The sequence below is a fragment of the Patella vulgata genome, chromosome 1 (assembly GCF_932274485.2).
Source record: "Patella vulgata chromosome 1, xgPatVulg1.2, whole genome shotgun sequence".
Lineage (NCBI taxonomy): Eukaryota > Metazoa > Mollusca > Gastropoda > Patellidae > Patella > Patella vulgata.
Genome location: NC_065879.2, coordinates 2052657 through 2073427, shown reverse-complemented (window position 1 = coordinate 2073427; position 20771 = coordinate 2052657). Strand labels below are relative to the sequence as shown.

At 32.1% G+C, this 20771-nt stretch overlaps 1 protein-coding gene across 1 annotated transcript in view; it reads right to left on the bottom strand.

The window, feature by feature from the left end:
- Positions 1-20771, bottom strand: part of LOC126826665 (alpha-(1,3)-fucosyltransferase C) — a 65270-nt gene that overhangs the window by 38744 nt on the left and 5755 nt on the right. The gene's annotated exons all lie outside the window — the stretch shown is intronic.

Below are 20771 nucleotides of genomic sequence, written 5' to 3'. Positions count from 1 at the left end.
ACCGAAGCTATCGTTTTTAGAAATATTGCAGTAATTTTAACAATAATCATTGGATTTTAACTTTCGATGCATTTTGGCATAGCCGGAGACGGGGCACATAGCTACGCTACTTTTGATTTTTGATTTTCGGCAAATCTTCGCAGATATTAGGCGCTAAATTTAGAAAATTTAAATTTTTACAAAAAACTTTTTTATTTATGAATATTTTTTAATCGTGTTTTACACAAATATAACGAGTCCTGTGACTTGGGCAAAAATGTGAAAATTTTTTGTCTCGGTAATTTTCCTTGGCCCCCATTGGCTAATTCAGTTTTTCAGTCCTAGATTAATTATTTATTGTTCGATTTGTATAAAACAAAGTTCATATGCCCCGTTGTCTCAATTGTCATTTTTTTTGTTACCAATAGTGTTATCTGTCGGCACCGGAAGTGGCGTAAATTGACAAAAAACTACAATTTTGACAGTTAGGTACCATTTTTCGAAAGCAAATATTATTTTTTTCAAATCTGGTATAACTGAAATTGTGCGCCCTTTAAAGGCGCACAAAATGTTGGGACCATTTTTTTTAATTTCGATTCCGTTTTCGGGCTATTTCGATTAAAAGGTGAAAAAAGGTGTAAAATTAAGCTATTTACAACCCATTCAGCGTTTTCATATTTTAAAATATTACTTCGTAACTTTCATAAACTCGTAGCAATAATCTATACGGAGAGAATGTATGTGAAAATTAATTTGTAATATGCGCAGTTGCCGAGAAATGGGCAATTTTGCATGAGTCACTTTTTACGCTAGTTTGCCTGTAAAAGAGTCAATTATTATTCGATTTTCATAAAAGTGACACCATTTGATGTGTAATGTCAATTTTAACTAGGTCAAACCAATTTAACATTTTCAATATCACCGGAAATGACGTAATTTGGGCAAAAATTGTATTTATAGCCTTCGAAACCAGTAATTTATTCAAATGAGTCATATTTGTTATTTGTTTAAAATTTTGATATTTGATTCAAATCAACTAATACAATGAACCCTTACGATCATATAGATATCACAAAATGGTTTCTAACTTGTTCAGTTGCGGAGAAATAGGCAATTTTCAACAGGTCACTTTTTAAGGTTTTTTTGTCAAAAAAAGTGTCAATTATTATTCGATTTTCATGAAATTTTCACTGTGTGATACATAATGCCATTTACGATATCATACAAGTAATTTAAGATTTTCATTATCACCGGAAGTAACGACATTTTGGCAAAAACTGTATTTTTAGCCTTCAAAACAGATATTTTATTCAAATGAATCAGATTTGTAATGTTTTTAAAATTATGATATTTGATTCCAATCAACAAATAGAATGAACTCATTCGATCATACAGATACCTCAAAATGGTTTCTAACTTGTACGGTTGCAGAGAAATAGGCGATTTTCTACAAGTCATTTTTCAAGGTTTTTGGTCTATAAAGGTGGCAATTATTATAGGATTTACATAAAATTTTCAACATGTGATGATGCTATTTCTGATTTCATAAACCAATTTAACATTTTCATTATCACCGGAAGTAATGTAATTTTGACAGGATCACTGACATGTAGCAAATGAATTGATTGCTGGATTTGGTTGTTTCTGCGTCCATTTTATTTCATGTGTGCAATGCTTATGTGGAAACCTGTTTAACGGTTTCATTGGTACCGGAAGTGACATAAGTTCAAGGGTAACGTGGCACCGGTGAAACCCGTCATTACTGCTTCGCAGTTCTAGTTAGGGTTTCACACTGCGTAGCTTGTGTGAAACACTATTGTTTTTGTTAAAATTATTATTCTTATTATTATTATTCTTCTTTTGTTTTGAGTAGATCTCAGCAACTGATTGTCGGATCGTTACGATTTCTTCGGTTTTATCGGAAAAGTGGGTGTGACTTAGAGGATAAAGCTATTTTGAACGTTCTGCGACAATGCGAAATGTCCGAAATCACCGAAGCTATCGTTTTTAGAAATATTGCAGTAATTTTAACAATAATCATTGGATTTTAACTTTCGATGCATTTTGGCATAGCCGGAGACGGGGCACATAGCTACGCTACTTTTGATTTTTGATTTTCGGCAAATCTTCGCAGATATAAGGCGCTAAATTTAGAAAATTTAAATTTTTACAAAAAACTTTTTTATTTATGAATATTTTTTAGTCGTGTTTTACACAAATATAACGAGTCCTCTGACTTGGGCAAAAATGTGAAAAATTTTTGTCTCGGTAATTTTCCTTGGCCCCCATTGGCTAATTCAGTTTTTCAGTCCTAGATTAATTATTTATTGTTCGATTTGTATAAAACAAAGTTCATATGCTCCGTTGTCTCAATTGTCATTTTTTTTGTTACCAATAGTGTTATCTGTCGGCACCGGAAGTGGCGTAAATTGACAAAAAACTACAATTTTGACAGTTAGGTACCATTTTTCGAAAGCAAATATTATTTTTTTCAAATCTGGTATAACTGAAATTGTGCGCCTTTTAAAGGCGCACAAAATGTTGGGACCATGTTTTTTAATTTCGATTCCGTTTTCGGGCTATTTCGATTAAAAGGTGAAAAAAGGTGTAAAATTAAGCTATTTACAACCCATCCAGCGTTTTCATATTTTAAAATATTACTTCGTAACTTTCATAAACTCGTAGCAATAATCTATACGGAGAGAATGTATGTGAAAATTAATTTGTAATATGCGCAGTTGCCGAGAAATGGGCAATTTTGCATGAGTCACTTTTTACGCTAGTTTGCCTGTAAAAGAGTCAATTATTATTCGATTTTCATAAAAGTGACACCATTTGATGTGTAATGTCAATTTTAACTAGGTCAAACCAATTTAACATTTTCAATATCACCGGAAATGACGTAATTTGGGCAAAAATTGTATTTATAGCCTTCGAAACCAGTAATTTATTCAAATGAGTCATATTTGTTATTTGTTTAAAATTTTGATATTTGATTCAAATCAACTAATACAATGAACCCTTACGATCATATAGATATCACAAAATGGTTTCTAACTTGTTCAGTTGCGGAGAAATAGGCAATTTTCAACAGGTCACTTTTTAAGGTTTTTTGTCAATAAAAGTGTCAATTATTATTCGATTTTCATGAAATTTTCACTGTGTGATACATAATGCCATTTACGATTTCATACAAGTAATTTAAGATTTTCATTATCACCAGAAGTAACGTCATTTTGGCAAAAACTGTATTTTTAGCCTTCAAAACAGATATTTTATTCAAATGAATCAGATTTGTAATGTTTTTAAAATTAAGATATTTGATTCCAATCAACAAATAGAATGAACTCATTCGATCATACAGATACCTCAAAATGGTTTCTAACTTGTACGGTTGCAGAGAAATAGGCGATTTTCTACAAGTCATTTTTCAAGGTTTTTGGTCTATAAAGGTGGCAATTATTATAGGATTTACATAAAATTTTCACCATGTGATGATGCTATTTCTGATTTCATAAACCAATTTAACATTTTCATTATCACCGGAAGTAATGTAATTTTGACAGGATCACTGACATGTAGCAAATGAATTGATTGCTGGATTTGGTTGTTTCTGCGTCCATTTTATTTTATGTGTGCAATGCTTATGTGGAAAACTGTTTAACGGTTTCATTGGTACCGGAAGTGACATAAGTTCTAGGGTAACGTGGCACCGGTGAAACCCGTCATTACTGCTTCGCAGTTCTAGTTCTTATTATTATTATTATTCTTCTTTTGTTTTGAGTAGATCTCAGCAACTGATTGTCGGATCGTTACGATTTCTTCGGTTTTATCGGAAAAGTGGGTGTGACTTAGAGGATAAAGCTATTTTGAACGTTCTGCGACAATGCGAAATGTCCGAAATCACCGAAGCTATCGTTTTTAGAAATATTGCAGTAATTTTAACAATAATCATTGGATTTTAACTTTCGATGCATTTTGGCATAGCCGGAGACGGGGCACATAGCTACGCTACTTTTGATTTTTGATTTTCGGCAAATCTTCGCAGATATTAGGCGCTAAATTTAGAAAATTTAAATTTTTACAAAAAACTTTTTTATTTATAAATATTTTTTAATCGTGTTTTACACAAATATAACGAGTCCTCTGACTTGGGCAAAAATGTGAAAATTTTTTGTCTCGGTAATTTTCCTTGGCCCCCATTGGCTAATTCAGTTTTTCAATCCTAGATTAATTATTTATTGTTCGATTTGTATAAAACAAAGTTCATATGCCCCGTTGTCTCAATTGTCATTTTTTTTGTTACCAATAGTGTTATCTGTCGGCACCGGAAGTGGCGTAAATTGACAAAAAACTACAATTTTGACAGTTAGGTACCATTTTTCGAAAGCAAATATTATTTTTTTCAAATCTGGTATAACTGAAATTGTGCACCCTTTAAAGGCGCACAAAATGTTGGGACCATTTTTTTTAATTTCGATTCCGTTTTCGGGCTATTTCGATTAAAAGGTGAAAAAAGGTGTAAAATTAAGCTATTTACAACCCATTCAGCGTTTTCATATTTTAAAATATTACTTCGTAACTTTCATAAACTCGTAGCAATAATCTATACGGAGAGAATGTATGTGAAAATTAATTTGTAATATGCGCAGTTGCCGAGAAATGGGCAATTTTGCATGAGTCACTTTTTACGCTAGTTTGCCTGTAAAAGAGTCAATTATTATTCGATTTTCATAAAAGTGACACCATTTGATGTGTAATGTCAATTTTAACTAGGTCAAACCAATTTAACATTTTCAATATCACCGGAAATGACGTAATTTGGGCAAAAATTGTATTTATAGCCTTCGAAACCAGTAATTTATTCAAATGAGTCATATTTGTTATTTGTTTAAAATTTTGATATTTGATTCAAATCAACTAATACAATGAACCCTTACGATCATATAGATATCACAAAATGGTTTCTAACTTGTTCAGTTGCGGAGAAATAGGCAATTTTCAACAGGTCACTTTTTAAGGTTTTTTTGTCAAAAAAAGTGTCAATTATTATTCGATTTTCATGAAATTTTCACTGTGTGATACATAATGCCATTTACGATATCATACAAGTAATTTAAGATTTTCATTATCACCGGAAGTAACGTCATTTTGGCAAAAACTGTATTTTTAGCCTTCAAAACAGATATTTTATTCAAATGAATCAGATTTGTAATGTTTTTAAAATTATGATATTTGATTCCAATCAACAAATAGAATGAACTCATTCGATCATACAGATACCTCAAAATGGTTTCTAACTTGTACGGTTGCAGAGAAATAGGCGATTTTCTACAAGTCATTTTTCAAGGTTTTTGGTCTATAAAGGTGGCAATTATTATAGGATTTACATAAAATTTTCAACATGTGATCATGCTATTTCTGATTTCATAAACCAATTTAACATTTTCAGTATCACCGGAAGTAATGTAATTTTGACAGGATCACTGACATGTAGCAAATGAATTGATTGCTGGATTTGGTTGTTTCTGCGTCCATTTTATTTCATGTGTGCAATGCTTATGTGGAAACCTGTTTAACGGTTTCATTGGTACCGGAAGTGACATAAGTTCAAGGGTAACGTGGCACCGGTGAAACCCGTCATTACTGCTTCGCAGTTCTAGTTCTTATTAGGGTTTCACACTGCGAAGCTTGTGTGAAACACTATTGTTTTTGTTAAAATTATTATTAGGGTTTCACACTGCGAAGCTTGTGTGAAACACTATTGTTTTTGTTAAAATTATTATTAGGGTTTCACACTGCGTAGCTTGTGTGAAACACTATTGTTTTTGTTAAAATTATTATTCTTATTATTATTATTCTTCTTTTGTTTTGAGTAGATCTCAGCAACTGATTGTCGGATCGTTACGATTTCTTCGGTTTTATCGGAAAAGTGGGTGTGACTTAGAGGATAAAGCTATTTTGAACGTTCTGCGACAATGCGAAATGTCCGAAATCACCGAAGCTATCGTTTTTAGAAATATTGCAGTAATTTTAACAATAATCATTGGATTTTAACTTTCGATGCATTTTGGCATAGCCGGAGACGGGGCACATAGCTACGCTACTTTTGATTTTTGATTTTCGGCAAATCTTCGCAGATATTAGGCGCTAAATTTAGAAAATTTAAATTTTTACAAAAAACTTTTTTATTTATGAATATTTTTTAATCGTGTTTTACACAAATATAACGAGTCCTCTGACTTGGGCAAAAATGTGAAAATTTTTTGTCTCGGTAATTTTCCTTGGCCCCCATTGGCTAATTCAGTTTTTCAGTCCTAGATTAATTATTTATTGTTCGATTTGTATAAAACAAAGTTCATATGCCCCGTTGTCTCAATTGTCATTTTTTTTGTTACCAATAGTGTTATCTGTCGGCACCGGAAGTGGCGTAAATTGACAAAAAACTACAATTTTGACAGTTAGGTACCATTTTTCGAAAGCAAATATTATTTTTTTCAAATCTGGTATAACTGAAATTGTGCGCCCTTTAAAGGCGCACAAAATGTTGGGACCAGTTTTTTTAATTTCGATTCCGTTTTTGGGCTATTTCGATTAAAAGGTGAAAAAAGGTGTAAAATTAAGCTATTTACAACCCATCCAGCGTTTTCATATTTTAAAATATTACTTCGTAACTTTCATAAACTCGTAGCAATAATCTATACGGAGAGAATGTATGTGAAAATTAATTTGTAATATGCGCAGTTGCCGAGAAATGGGCAATTTTGCATGAGTCACTTTTTACGCTAGTTTGCCTGTAAAAGAGTCAATTATTATTCGATTTTCATAAAAGTGACACCATTTGATGTGTAATGTCAATTTTAACTAGGTCAAACCAATTTAACATTTTCAATATCACCGGAAATGACGTAATTTGGGCAAAAATTGTATTTATAGCCTTCGAAACCAGTAATTTATTCAAATGAGTCATATTTGTTATTTGTTTAAAATTTTGATATTTGATTCAAATCAACTAATACAATGAACCCTTACGATCATATAGATATCACAAAATGGTTTCTAACTTGTTCAGTTGCGGAGAAATAGGCAATTTTCAACAGGTCACTTTTTAAGGTTTTTTTGTCAATAAAAGTGTCAATTATTATTCGATTTTCATGAAATTTTCACTGTGTGATACATAATGCCATTTACGATATCATACAAGTAATTTAAGATTTTCATTATCACCGGAAGTAACGTCATTTTGGCAAAAACTGTATTTTTAGCCTTCAAAACAGATATTTTATTCAAATGAATCAGATTTGTAATGTTTTTAAAATTATGATATTTGATTCCAATCAACAAATAGAATGAACTCATTCGATCATACAGATACCTCAAAATGGTTTCTAACTTGTACGGTTGCAGAGAAATAGGCGATTTTCTACAAGTCATTTTTCAAGGTTTTTGGTCTATAAAGGTGGCAATTATTATAGGATTTACATAAAATTTTCAACATGTGATGATGCTATTTCTGATTTCATAAACCAATTTAACATTTTCATTATCACCGGAAGTAATGTAATTTTGACAGGATCACTGACATGTAGCAAATGAATTGATTGCTGGATTTGGTTGTTTCTGCGTCCATTTTATTTCATGTGTGCAATGCTTATGTGGAAACCTGTTTAACGGTTTCATTGGTACCGGAAGTGACATAAGTTCAAGGGTAACGTGGCACCGGTGAAACCCGTCATTACTGCTTCGCAGTTCTAGTTCTTATTATTATTATTATTCTTCTTTTGTTTTGAGTAGATCTCAGCAACTGATTGTCGGATCGTTACGATTTCTTCAGTTTTACTGAAAAAGTGGGTGTGACTTAGAGGATAAAGCTATTTTGAACGTTCTGCGACAATGCGAAATGTCCGAAATCACCGAAGCTATCGTTTTTAGAAATATTGCAGTAATTTTAACAATAATCATTGGATTTTAACTTTCGATGCATTTTGGCATAGCCGGAGACGGGGCACATAGCTACGCTACTTTTGATTTTTGATTTTCGGCAAATCTTCGCAGATATTAGGCGCTAAATTTAGAAAATTTAAATTTTTACAAAAAACTTTTTTATTTATGAATATTTTTTAGTCGTGTTTTACACAAATATAACGAGTCCTCTGACTTGGGCAAAAATGTGAAAAATTTTTGTCTCGGTAATTTTCCTTGGCCCCAATTGGCTAATTCAGTTTTTCAGTCCTAGATTAATTATTTATTGTTCGATTTGTATAAAACAAAGTTCATATGCTCCGTTGTCTCAATTGTCATTTTTTTTGTTACCAATAGTGTTATCTGTCGGCACCGGAAGTGGCGTAAATTGACAAAAAACTACAATTTTGACAGTTAGGTACCATTTTTCGAAAGCAAATATTATTTTTTTCAAATCTGGTATAACTGAAATTGTGCGCCCTTTAAAGGCGCACAAAATGTTGGGACCATTTTTTTTAATTTCGATTCCGTTTTCGGGCTATTTCGATTAAAAGGTGAAAAAAGGTGTAAAATTAAGCTATTTACAACCCATTCAGCGTTTTCATATTTTAAAATATTACTTCGTAACTTTCATAAACTCGTAGCAATAATCTATACGGAGAGAATGTATGTGAAAATTAATTTGTAATATGCGCAGTTGCCGAGAAATGGGCAATTTTGCATGAGTCACTTTTTACGCTAGTTTGCCTGTAAAAGAGTCAATTATTATTCGATTTTCATAAAAGTGACACCATTTGATGTGTAATGTCAATTTTAACTAGGTCAAACCAATTTAACATTTTCAATATCACCGGAAATGACGTAATTTGGGCAAAAATTGTATTTATAGCCTTCGAAACCAGTAATTTATTCAAATGAGTCATATTTGTTATTTGTTTAAAATTTTGATATTTGATTCAAATCAACTAATACAATGAACCCTTACGATCATATAGATATCACAAAATGGTTTCTAACTTGTTCAGTTGCGGAGAAATAGGCAATTTTCAACAGGTCACTTTTTAAGGTTTTTTTGTCAAAAAAAGTGTCAATTATTATTCGATTTTCATGAAATTTTCACTGTGTGATACATAATGCCATTTACGATATCATACAAGTAATTTAAGATTTTCATTATCACCGGAAGTAACGTCATTTTGGCAAAAACTGTATTTTTAGCCTTCAAAACAGATATTTTATTCAAATGAATCAGATTTGTAATGTTTTTAAAATTATGATATTTGATTCCAATCAACAAATAGAATGAACTCATTCGATCATACAGATACCTCAAAATGGTTTCTAACTTGTACGGTTGCAGAGAAATAGGCGATTTTCTACAAGTCATTTTTCAAGGTTTTTGGTCTATAAAGGTGGCAATTATTATAGGATTTACATAAAATTTTCAACATGTGATGATGCTATTTCTGATTTCATAAACCAATTTAACATTTTCATTATCACCGGAAGTAATGTAATTTTGACAGGATCACTGACATGTAGCAAATGAATTGATTGCTGGATTTGGTTGTTTCTGCGTCCATTTTATTTCATGTGTGCAATGCTTATGTGGAAACCTGTTTAACGGTTTCATTGGTACCGGAAGTGGCATAAGTTCAAGGGTAACGTGGCACCGGTGAAACCCGTCATTACTGCTTCGCAGTTCTAGTTCTTATTATTATTATTATTCTTCTTTTGTTTTGAGTAGATCTCAGCAACTACTTGTCGCATCGTTACGATTTCTTCGGTTTTACTGGGAAAGTGGGTGTGACTTAGAGGATAAAGCTATTTTGAACGTTCTGCGACAATGCGAAATGTCCGAAATCACCGAAGTTATCGTTTTTACAAATATTGCGGTAATTTTAACAATAATCATGGGATTTTAACTTTCGATACATTTTGGCATAGCTGGAGACAGGGCACATAGCTGCGCTACTTTTGATTTTTGATTTTCGGCAAATCTTCGCAGATATTAGGCGCTAAATTTAGAAAATTTAAATTTTTACAAAAAACTTTTTTATTTATGAATATTTTTTAGTCGTGTTTTACACAAATATAACGAGCCCTCTGACTTGGGCAAAAATGTGAAAATTTTTTGTCTCGGTAATTTTCCTTGGCCCCCATTGGCTAATTCAGTTTTTCAGTCCTAGATTAATTATTTATTGTTCGATTTGTATAAAACAAAGTTCATATGCTCCGTTGTCTCAATTGTCATTTTTTTTGTTACCAATAGTGTTATCTGTCGGCACCGGAAGTGGCGTAAATTGACAAAAAACTACAATTTTGACAGTTAGGTACCATTTTTCGAAAGCAAATATTATTGTTTTCAAATCTGGTATAACTGAAATTGTGCGCCCTTTAAAGGCGCACAAAATGTTGGGACCAGTTTTTTTAATTTCGATTCCGTTTTCGGGCTATTTCGATTAAAAGGTGAAAAAAGGTGTAAAATTAAGCTATTTACAACCCATCCAGCGTTTTCATATTTTAAAATATTACTTCGTAACTTTCATAAACTCGTAGCAATAATCTATACGGAGAGAATGTATGTGAAAATTAATTTGTAATATGCGCAGTTGCCGAGAAATGGGCAATTTTGCATGAGTCACTTTTTACGCTAGTTTGCCTGTAAAAGAGTCAATTATTATTCGATTTTCATAAAAGTGACACCATTTGATGTGTAATGTCAATTTTAACTAGGTCAAACCAAATTAACCCTTTCAATATCACCGGAAATGACGTAATTTGGGCAAAAATTGTATTTATAGCCTTCGAAACCAGTAATTTATTCAAATGAGTCATATTTGTTATTTGTTTAAAATTTTGATATTTGATTCAAATCAACTAATACAATGACCCCTTACGATCATATAGATATCACAAAATGGTTTCTAACTTGTTCAGTTGCGGAGAAATAAGCAATTTTCAACAGGTCACTTTTTAAGGTTTTTTGTCAATAAAAGTCTCAATTATTATTCGATTTTCATGAAATTTTCACTGTGTGATACATAATGCCATTTACGATTTCATACAAGTAATTTAAGATTTTCATTATCACCGGAAGTAACGTCATTTTGGCAAAAACTGTATTTTTAGCCTTCAAAACAGATATTTTATTCAAATGAATCAGATTTGTAATGTTTTTAAAATTATGATATTTGATTCCAATCAACAAATAGAATGAACTCCTTCGATCATACAGATACCTCAAAATGGTTTCTAACTTGTACGGTTGCAGAGAAATAGGCGATTTTCTACAAGTCATTTTTCAAGGTTTTTGGTCTATAAAGGTGGCAATTATTATAGGATTTACATAAAATTTTCACCATGTGATCATGCTATTTCTGATTTCATAAACCAATTTAACATTTTCATTATCACCGGAAGTAATGTAATTTTGACAGGATCACTGACATGTAGCAAATGAATTGATTGCTGGATTTGGTTGTTTCTGCGTCCATTTTATTTCATGTGTGCAATGCTTATGTGGAAACCTGTTTAACGGTTTCATTGGTACCGGAAGTGACATAAGTTCAAGGGTAACGTGGCACTGGTGAAACCCGTCATTACTGCTTCGCAGTTCTAGTTATTAGGGTTTCACACTGCGTAGCTTGTGTGAAACACTATTGTTTTTGTTAAAATTATTATTAGGGTTTCACACTGCGTAGCTTGTGTGAAACACTATTGTTTTTGTTAAAATTATTATTCTTATTATTATTATTCTTCTTTTGTTTTGAGTAGATCTCAGCAACTGATTGTCGGATCGTTACGATTTCTTCGGTTTTATCGGAAAAGTGGGTGTGACTTAGAGGATAAAGCTATTTTGAACGTTCTGCGACAATGCGAAATGTCCGAAATCACCGAAGCTATCGTTTTTAGAAATATTGCAGTAATTTTAACAATAATCATTGGATTTTAACTTTCGATGCATTTTGGCATAGCCGGAGACGGGGCACATAGCTACGCTACTTTTGATTTTTGATTTTCGGCAAATCTTCGCAGATATTAGGCGCTAAATTTAGAAAATTTAAATTTTTACAAAAAACTTTTTTATTTATGAATATTTTTTAATCGTGTTTTACACAAATATAACGAGTCCTCTGACTTGGGCAAAAATGTGAAAATTTTTTGTCTCGGTAATTTTCCTTGGCCCCCATTGGCTAATTCAGTTTTTCAGTCCTAGATTAATTATTTATTGTTCGATTTGTATAAAACAAAGTTCATATGCCCCGTTGTCTCAATTGTCATTTTTTTTGTTACCAATAGTGTTATCTGTCGGCACCGGAAGTGGCGTAAATTGACAAAAAACTACAATTTTGACAGTTAGGTACCATTTTTCGAAAGCAAATATTATTTTTTTCAAATCTGGTATAACTGAAATTGTGCGCCCTTTAAAGGCGCACAAAATGTTGGGACCATTTTTTTTAATTTCGATTCCGTTTTCGGGCTATTTCGATTAAAAGGTGAAAAAAGGTGTAAAATTAAGCTATTTACAACCCATCCAGCGTTTTCATATTTTAAAATATTACTTCGTAACTTTCATAAACTCGTAGCAATAATCTATACGGAGAGAATGTATGTGAAAATTAATTTGTAATATGCGCAGTTGCCGAGAAATGGGCAATTTTGCATGAGTCACTTTTTACGCTAGTTTGCCTGTAAAAGAGTCAATTATTATTCGATTTTCATAAAAGTGACACCATTTGATGTGTAATGTCAATTTTAACTAGGTCAAACCAATTTAACATTTTCAATATCACCGGAAATGACGTAATTTGGGCAAAAATTGTATTTATAGCCTTCGAAACCAGTAATTTATTCAAATGAGTCATATTTGTTATTTGTTTAAAATTTTGATATTTGATTCAAATCAACTAATACAATGAACCCTTACGATCATATAGATATCACAAAATGGTTTCTAACTTGTTCAGTTGCGGAGAAATAGGCAATTTTCAACAGGTCACTTTTTAAGGTTTTTTTGTCAATAAAAGTGTCAATTATAATTCGATTTTCATGAAATTTTCACTGTGTGATACATAATGCCATTTACGATACCATACAAGTAATTTAAGATTTTCATTATCACCGGAAGTAACGTCATTTTGGCAAAAACTGTATTTTTAGCCTTCAAAACAGATATTTTATTCAAATGAATCAGATTTGTAATGTTTTTAAAATTATGATATTTGATTCCAATCAACAAATAGAATGAACTCATTCGATCATACAGATACCTCAAAATGGTTTCTAACTTGTACGGTTGCAGAGAAATAGGCGATTTTCTACAAGTCATTTTTCAAGGTTTTTGGTCTATAAAGGTGGCAATTATTATAGGATTTACATAAAATTTTCAACATGTGATGATGCTATTTCTGATTTCATAAACCAATTTAACATTTTCATTATCACCGGAAGTAATGTAATTTTGACAGCATCACTGACATGTAGCAAATGAATTGATTGCTGGATTTGGTTGTTTCTGCGTCCATTTTATTTCATGTGTGCAATGCTTATGTGGAAACCTGTTTAACGGTTTCATTGGTACCGGAAGTGACATAAGTTCAAGGGTAACGTGGCACCGGTGAAACCCGTCATTACTGCTTCGCAGTTCTAGTTCTTATTATTATTATTCTTCTTTTGTTTTGAGTAGATCTCAGCAACTGATTGTCGGATCGTTACGATTTCTTCGGTTTTATCGGAAAAGTGGGTGTGACTTAGAGGATAAAGCTATTTTGAACGTTCTGCGACAATGCGAAATGTCCGAAATCACCGAAGCTATCGTTTTTAGAAATATTGCAGTAATTTTAACAATAATCATTGGATTTTAACTTTCGATGCATTTTGGCATAGGCGGAGACGGGGCACATAGCTACGCTACTTTTGATTTTTGATTTTCGGCAAATCTTCGCAGATATTAGGCGCTAAATTTAGAAAATTTAAATTTTTACAAAAAGCTTTTTTATTTATGAATATTTTTTAGTCGTGTTTTACACAAATATAACGAGTCCTCTGACTTGGGCAAAAATGTGAAAATTTTTTGTCTCGGTAATTTTCCATGGCCCCCATTGGCTAATTCAGTTTTTCAGTCCTAGATTAATTATTTATTATTCGATTTGTATAAAACAAAGTTCATATGCTCCGTTATCTCAATTGTCATTTTTTTTGTTACCAACAATGTTATCTGTCGGCACCGGAAGTGGCGTAAATTGACAAAAAACTACAATTTTGACAGCTAGGTACCATTTTTCGAAAGCAAATATTATTTTTTTCAAATCTGGTATAACTGAAATTGTGCGCCCTTTAAAGGCGCACAAAATGTTGGGATCAGTTTTTTTAATTTCGATTCCGTTTTCGGGCTATTTCGATTAAAAGGTGAAAAAAGGTGTAAAATTAAGCTATTTACAACCCATCCAGCGTTTTCATATTTTAAAATATTACTTCGTAACTTTCATAAACTCGTAGCAATAATCCATACGGAGAGAATGTATTTGAAAATTAATTTGTAATATGCGCAGTTGCCGAGAAATGGGCAATTATGCATGAGTCACTTTTTACGCTAGTTTGCCTGTAAACGAGTCAATTATTATTCGATTTTCATAAAAGTGACACCATTTGATGTGTAATGTCAATTTTAACTAGGTCAAACCAATTTAACATTTTCAATATCACCGGAAATGACGTAATTTGGGCAAAAATTGTATTTATAGCCTTCGAAACCAGTAATTTATTCAAATGAGTCATATTTGTTATTTGTTTAAAATTTTGATATTTGATTCAAATCAACTAATACAATGAACCCTTACGATCATATAGATATCACAAAATGGTTTCTAACTTGTTCAGTTGCGGAGAAATAGGCAATTTTCAACAGGTCACTTTTTAAGGTTTTTTGTCAATAAAAGTGTCAATTATTATTCGATTTTCATGAAATTTTCACTGTGTGATACATAATGCCATTTACGATTTCATACAAGTAATTTAAGATTTTCATTATCACCGGAAGTAACGTCATTTTGGCAAAAACTGTATTTTTAGCCTTCAAAACAGATATTTTATTCAAATGAATCAGATTTGTAATGTTTTTAAAATTATGATATTTGATTCCAATCAACAAATAGAATGAACTCATTCGATCATACAGATACCTCAAAATGGTTTCTAACTTGTACGGTTGCAGAGAAATAGGCGATTTTCTACAAGTCATTTTTCAAGGTTTTTGGTCTATAAAGGTGGCAATTATTATAGGATTTACATAAAATTTTCACCATGTGATGATGCTATTTCTGATTTCATAAACCAATTTAACATTTTCATTATCACCGGAAGTAATGTAATTTTGACAGGATCACTGACATGTAGCAAATGAATTGATTGCTGGATTTGGTTGTTTCTGCGTCCATTTTATTTCATGTGTGCAATGCTTATGTGGAAACCTGTTTAACGGTTTCATTGGTACCGGAAGTGACATAAGTTCAAGGGTAACGTGGCACCGGTGAAACCCGTCATTACTGCTTCGCAGTTCTAGTTCTTCTTTTGTTTTGAGTAGATCTCAGCAACTGATTGTCGGATCGTTACGATTTCTTCGGTTTTATCGGAAAAGTGGGTGTGACTTAGAGGATAAAGCTATTTTGAACGTTCTGCGACAATGCGAAATGTCCGAAATCACCGAAGCTATCGTTTTTAGAAATATTGCAGTAATTTTAACAATAATCATTGGATTTTAACTTTCGATGCATTTTGGCATAGCCGGAGACGGGGCACATAGCTACGCTACTTTTGATTTTTGATTTTCGGCAAATCTTCGCAGATATTAGGCGCTAAATTTAGAAAATTTAAATTTTTACAAAAAACTTTTTTATTTATGAATATTTTTTAGTCGTGTTTTACACAAATATAACGAGTCCTCTGACTTGGGCAAAAATGTGAAAATTTTTTGTCTCGGTAATTTTCCTTGGTCCCCATTGGCTAATTCAGTTTTTCAGTCCTAGATTAATTATTTATTGTTCGATTTGTATAAAACAAAGTTCATATGCCCCGTTGTCTCAATTGTCATTTTTTTTGTTACCAATAGTGTTATCTGTCGGCACCGGAAGTGGCGTAAATTGACAAAAAACTACAATTTTGACAGTTAGGTACCATTTTTCGAAAGCAAATATTATTTTTTTCAAATCTGGTATAACTGAAATTGTGCGCCCTTTAAAGGCGCACAAAATGTTGGGACCATTTTTTTTAATTTCGATTCCGTTTTCGGGCTATTTCGATTAAAAGGTGAAAAAAGGTGTGAAATTAAGCTATTTACAACCCATCCAGCGTTTTCATATTTTAAAATATTACTTCGTAACTTTCATAAACTCGTAGCAATAATCTATACGGAGAGAATGTATGTGAAAATTAATTTGTAATATGCGCAGTTGCCGAGAAATGGGCAATTTTGCATGAGTCACTTTTTACGCTAGTTTGCCTGTAAAAGAGTCAATTATTATTCGATTTTCATAAAAGTGACACCATTTGATGTGTAATGTCAATTTTAACTAGATCAAACCAATTTAACATTTTCAATATCACCGGAAATGACGTAATTTGGGCAAAAATTGTATTTATAGCCTTCGAAACCAGTAATTTATTCAAATGAGTCATATTTGTTTTTTGTTTAAAATTTTGATATTTGATTCAAATGAACTAATACAATGAACCCTTACGATCATATAGATATCACAAAATGGTTTCTAACTTGTTCAGTTGCGGAGAAATAGGCAATTTTCAACAGGTCACTTTTTAAGGTTTTTTTGTCAATAAAAGTGTCAATTATTATTCGATTTTCATGAAATTTTCACTGTGTGATACATAATGCCATTTACGATATCATACAAGTAATTTAAGATTTTCATTATCACCGGAAGTAACGTCATTTTGGCAAAAACTGTATTTTAAGCCTTCAAAACAGATATTTTATTCAAATGAAACAGATTTATAATGTTTTTAAAATTATGATATTTGATTCCAATCAACAAATAGAATGAACTAATTCGATCATACAGATACCTCAAAATGGTTTCTAACTTGTACGGTTGCAGAGAAATAGGCGATTTTCTACAAGTCATTTTTCAAGGTTTTTGGTCTATAAAGGTGGCAATTATTATAGGATTTACATAAAATTTTCACCATGTGATGATGCTATTTCTGATTTCATAAACCAATTTAACATTTTCATTATCACCGGAAGTAATGTAATTTTGACAGGATCACTGACATGTAGCAAATGAATTGATTGCTGGATTTGGTTGTTTCTGCGTCCATTTTATTTCATGTGTGCAATGCTTATGTGGAAACCTGTTTAACGGTTTCATTGGTACCGGAAGTGACATAAGTTCAAGGGTAACGTGGCACCGGTGAAACCCGTCATTACTGCTTCGCAGTTCTAGTTCTTATTATTATTATTCTTCTTTTGTTTTGAGTAGATCTCAGCAACTGATTGTCGGATCGTTACGATTTCTTCGGTTTTAGCGGAAAAGTGGGTGTGACTTAGAGGATAAAGCTATTTTGAACGTTCTGCGACAATGCGAAATGTCCGAAATCACCGAAGCTATCGTTTTTAGAAATATTGCAGTAATTTTAACAATAATCATTGGATTTTAACTTTCGATGCATTTTGGCATAGCCGGAGACGGGGCACATAGCTACGCTACTTTTGATTTTTGATTTTCGGCAAATCTTCGCAGATATTAGGCGCTAAATTTAGAAAATTTAAATTTTTACAAAAAACTTTTTTATTTATGAATATTTTTTAGTCGTGTTTTACACAAATATAACGAGTCCTCTGACTTGGGCAAAAATGTGAAAATTTTTTGTCTCGGTAATTTTCCTTGGCCCCCATTGGCTAATTCAGTTTTTCAGTCCTAGATTAATTATTTATTGTTCGATTTGTATAAAACAAAGTTCATATGCTCCGTTGTCTCAATTGTCATTTTTTTGGTTACCAATAGTGTTATCTGTCGGCACCGGAAGTGGCGTAAATTGACAAAAAACTACAATTTTGACAGTTAGGTACCATTTTTCGAAAGCAAATATTATTTTTTTCAAATCTGGTATAACTGAAATTGTGCGCCCTTTAAAGGCGCACAAAATGTTGGGACCAGTTTTTTTAATTTCGATTCCGTTTTCGGGCTATTTCGATTAAAAGGTGAAAAAAGGTGTAAAATTAAGCTATTTACAACCCATCCAGCGTTTTCATATTTTAAAATATTACTTCATAACTTTCATAAACTCGTAGCAATAATCTATACGAAGAGAATGTATTTGAAAATTAATTTGTAATATGCGCAGTTGCCGAGAAATGGGCAATTATGCATGAGTCACTTTTTACGCTAGTTTGCCTGTAAAAGAGTCAATTATTATTCGATTTTCATAAAAGTGACACCATTTGATGTGTAATGTCAATTTTAACTAGGTCAAACCAATTTAACATTTTCAATATCACCGGAAATGACGTAATTTGGGCAAAAATTGTATTTATAGCCTTCGAAACCAGTAATTTATTCAAATGAGTCATATTTGTTATTTGTTTAAAATTTTGATATTTGATTCAAATCAACTAATACAATGAACCCTTACGATCATATAGATATCACAAAATGGTTTCTAACTTGTTCAGTTGCGGAGAAATAGGCAATTTTCAACAGGTCACTTTTTAAGGTTTTTTGTCAATAAAAGTGTCAATTATTATTCGATTTTCATGAAATTTTCATTGTGTGATACCTAATGCCATTTACGATTTCATACAAGTAATTTAAGATTTTCATTATCACCGGAAGTAACGTCATTTTGGCAAAAACTGTATTTTTAGCCTTCAAAACAGATATTTTATTCAAATGAATCAGATTTGTAATGTTTTTAAAATTATGATATTTGATTCCAATCAACAAATAGAATGAACTCATTCGATCATACAGATACCTCAAAATGGTTTCTAACTTGTACGGTTGCAGAGAAATAGGCGATTTTCTACAAGTCATTTTTCAAGGTTTTTGGTCTATAAAGGTGGCAACTATTATAGGATTTACATAAAATTTTCACCATGTGATGATGCTATTTCTGATTTCATAAACCAATTTAACATTTTCATTATCACCGGAAGTAATGTAATTTTGGTACCGGAAGTGACATAAGTTCAAGGGTAACGTGGCACCGGTGAAACCCGTCATTACTGCTTCGCAGTTCTAGTTATTATTATGATTCTTGTATAGCGCTCCATTATGACTACTTCATTTTTAAGCGCTTCACAGTTCACAGTTTGGTATTAACACATATCAGTCATAAAATTGTCTAAATAGATGAGTTTTTAAGCCAGATTTAAATTTACTGATAGGGGGACTGCCTAAGTGCAGAGGGTAGTTACACACTTGAGTGTCCACTGGTCGCCCTTGGTGATATTTAAGTTCAAGAAAGGCTTATAATGCCTCACACAACACAAACACCAAAGACGTAGATGGCTCGATTTGCTCTCAACTATATTTATACTACACCAATAGGGGCGCACATATATATTTGGCCCCAGGCGGCAATACACCCTGCAAAACCACTGACTGGACTTAGGAGATATGTCATCCAGAGGACTAGCACTCAGACAGAATCAGGTTGCCCACACAAGAAATTTAGGCGTCTCGTCTGTATAAAAATATCTGAAAAGTGCTATCGGAGGCTGTAAATGCCATCTGTCCAATGAAGTGTTTCAAACTCGATCAATTCAATGCATGCACCTTTTCTGTTGGGAGAAAACCTGAAACCATGTCATTTTATACTAATTCCCTAGCTTGCAACAGTAAGGAATGTTCAGTTATCTATTCCTATAATATAGACTAACAATTTTTTATGTTAAATTTTTACAATAATCAACACTGTGAAAAGACATTTGAAATGTGCTATTCACTTCTATATTAATTATGTAATTATTTTATGACACTGAACCTTAACCTATTTTAAGACAGATAAATAAAATTCTTTGAATCTCTCAGAAAACGTGAAGTTGGCCTATAATTTTCTCTAACTCATGCACATAAATTTTCTGGCCAACCAAAAATATAGGTGTTCATTTAAGCTACCTGACATCAACATTCAATTTAAATTGACCAAAGACAACTGCTAACTTGATGCAACAAATAAATTACAGATGCACTTTTTGTACCGGTACTTAAATTTTAAATAAATGATTTTAAAATACAGATGTGACGTAATCCTTTGATGTTGGCGTACCATTATTTCCAATAATGTACGGGCATCTTGCCAATAGTACATTATCTAATATAGTGAACTTGTGTGCCGTATTTCATTGAAATGCACGTGCGAGATAGTGTCTGAATTATAAGAAGTTTAATGCTCTCGCGCTTAAGACATTGCGTAATATATTGAAACAACACTCGGCTTTCGCCTCGTGCAGTATCAATATATTACTTAATGTCTCGCGCTCGACCATTAAACCACACATAATGCATCATGGGCAATAATGTATCAAAACCAAATTGAGTCTCACCTTTACTTGAGTTGGCGACAAGCCCGATTCTTCGGCAGTAACATTTATTGTTTTATTTATTTTTGCGTGTCCGATTCCGCTATTCCATGCAGAATTTAATATTTTAACTTGATTGGCATCAAACTCAGTTCTCTTAGATTTAGACTGTAAAAAGTAAAAGTGTTTATTAATGAACCAACTAACAATAACATGGATTTTAACAGTTGGTAATGAATGTTGTTTCACAATTCTTAGCCACAAATTAATGGAAATATAAGCTTAATAA